Source organism: Ictidomys tridecemlineatus, chromosome 11 (genome assembly GCF_052094955.1).
Source record: "Ictidomys tridecemlineatus isolate mIctTri1 chromosome 11, mIctTri1.hap1, whole genome shotgun sequence".
NCBI lineage: Eukaryota > Metazoa > Chordata > Mammalia > Rodentia > Sciuridae > Ictidomys > Ictidomys tridecemlineatus.
The window spans coordinates 118,112,251-118,114,894 of record NC_135487.1 but is presented as its reverse complement, the minus strand read 5'-3'; the positions used below and the strand labels follow the sequence as shown (position 1 = coordinate 118,114,894).

At 42.6% G+C, this 2,644-nt stretch overlaps 1 pseudogene; it reads left to right on the top strand.

Annotated features, from left to right (window-relative positions):
- The first annotated feature begins 253 nt into the window (after positions 1–253).
- Positions 254–1,137, top strand: LOC144368693 (poly [ADP-ribose] polymerase 1 pseudogene; annotated as a pseudogene).
- The last annotated feature ends 1,507 nt before the right edge of the window (positions 1,138–2,644 follow it).

The following is a 2,644-nucleotide window of genomic DNA, read 5'->3' as shown; positions in this document are numbered from 1 at the left end:
CATTTCATTTAGTGGGAGTGTTAACTTGTCACCAAACAGGACTCTACTTAAAAGAAAATTTAAAACTCTTTGGCTTATATGTGTAGGCTGGCTATGGTGGTACATGTCTGTAATCCCAGCAGTGCAAGAGGCTGAAGCAGGAGGATGGTGAGTTCCAGCCAGCCTCAGCAAGGGCAAGGTACTAAGCAACTCAGTGAGACCCTGTCTCTAAATAAAATACAACATAGGGCTGAAGATGTGGCTTAGTGGTCAAATGCCCCTGAATTCAATCCCAGATACACCCCCCCACTCCCCACCAAATTGCTTCTACACCCTGATGCCCCTTGACTATGGGATGAGAAAGTCCTGCTTCTGAACAATGCAGACAGTGTGCAGGCCAAAGTACAAATGCCGGACAACTTCCTGGACATTGAGATGGCCTGCAGTTGGCTTAGGGGTGGGATCTGATGACAGTAGCAAGGACCCCATTGATGTCAACTATAAGAAGCTCAAAAGTGACATTAACGTAGTTGACAAAGACTCTGAAGAAGCAGAGATCATCAGGAAGTATGTTAGGAACACACACGCACAATGCCTATGACCTGGAAGTTTGGATATCTCTAAGGTAGAGTGCAAAGGGGAGAGCCAACACTACAAACCCTTTAAGAAGCTTCACAATCAAAGGTTGCTGTGGCACAGGTGCAGGACCACCAACTTTGCTGGGATCCTGTTCCCCTGTCTAGGCATAGCCCTGCCTGAAGCACCTGTGACAGGCTACATGTTTGGCAAAGGGATATTTTTTGCTGATATGGTCTCAAAGTGTACCTACTACTTCCGCACATCTCAGGGAGACCAGATAGGCTAAGTCCTGTTGGGAGAAGTTGTCCTGGGCAACATGTATGAACTGAAGCATGCTTCACATATCAACCAATTACCCAAGGGCAAGCAGAGTGTCAAAAGATTTGGGCAAAACTATCCCTGATCCTTTGGCTAGTATTACTCTGGAGAGTATAAATTACTGGGATCTCATAAGGTGTTATCCACACCTGCCTACTATACAATGAATACATTGTCTTTGATATTGCTTAGGTAAATAAGAAGTATGTACTGAAACTGAAATTCAACTTTAAGACATTTCTGTGGGAAACAGAGATGTGAGTTGCACCCTGGTGACTCTAATTTGAATTAACTGTGTGCTCATGAACCAACACACCCAACAGAAACCTCTACTAAGCTACCAATGGATGTTACCTTTACTAAATCTCCTTAGAAATGGTTTTTACATGAACAGGTTAAAAGATTTTTCTCAATTTTTCAAATCCCTTTTATGTTTAATGTTGCATTGGAGGGTTTGAGGGTTCTATCTAGCCAGGCACAGTCCTGACAGATACATCTGACAGTAGAGGGAAAGTCGGGGGGGGGGGAGGTTTTTGGTTTGTTTTGTTTGCTTAGACTAGTCTTATTTTTTTTTCTTTTTTAAAAAAGCCAAATTACAGCACTTGCCTTATTGGTTTCCCAAGAGTTGGAAACAATGTGTTTCCACCCTTTTCTCTAAGTGTTCATCTTTAGTTTTAATTCTAGCAATGTGTGATGCATTTATTTTGAGCTAAACATAAAAACTAATTTCATACTAGAAATGTTACCATTAACAATATTTGTCAATATCATCAGTGATCATTTGCCTATTAAGTTTCTCAAACCAGAACTCTAAAAACACAAATAGTTTTTGGAAGTTACATACATTTTCTTTCTGTTTTCCTTTTTTGTATTTTTATTTAGAGACAGGGTGTTGCTTAGTTGCTGAGGCCAACTTTGAACTTGTGATCTTAGACTCCTGATCTGTTGGGATTGCAATGTGCACTACTGTGCCCCGCAAGAAAACAAATCTTGTCTGGTCTTTTGGTGGTGATATGGACAGAAGCTAATTGAGCCATGTATGAAATCCTTGCTTGTGCATCAGTCCTATGATGAGCCTGTCACCTGCTTACCCCACTAAATTCACATGACCCAAGAATGGAGGAAGCATGATTCCCCAAAAGACAATCAAGGTGCTATTACCAGAAGAAGGGGAAACAGAGGCTGGAAAGTCCAAAATAGAGTGGCAGGTATTGCCACCATTCCATCCAGGCTCCTTGGGAGCCTGGACACCTCATCACACACAGTACCCACCATAGCTTTCCAAACTTCCTGAGTTTGAAATAAGCTGAAGAAGCTGGTGGATTCCTTCTTGCCCTCTTCCTTGATTTTCTCTGGTCCAAGTATTTCTAAGAATTTTAGGACACCTCTGACCTCAAGAAATTCTCTCAGGTGCCAATTACTGTCCAGGGAGTAGAAGAGTTGAAATAAAACATTTGACAAATTCCTTGACACTGACCTCCTAAGGGAGTCTAAGTTCCTTTCCTCACATATTTTGCCTCCTATCCCAGAAACGTCCATAGGTAAAGTGGTATGATACTTTGGATATTCTTCCTTCTAGCAGGAAGTGGACATCTCTTTATTTGGGGCTTTCCAGCCTCTGTTCCCCTTCTGCTGGTAATAGCACCTTGATTGTCCCTTGGGGACTCATGCTTCCTCCATTCTTGGTCATGTGATTTTAGTGGGGTAAACACTTGCCAGGCAAGTGTGCTACCGCTGAGTCCCAGCCCCAGCCCCCCATCTGGGTTCT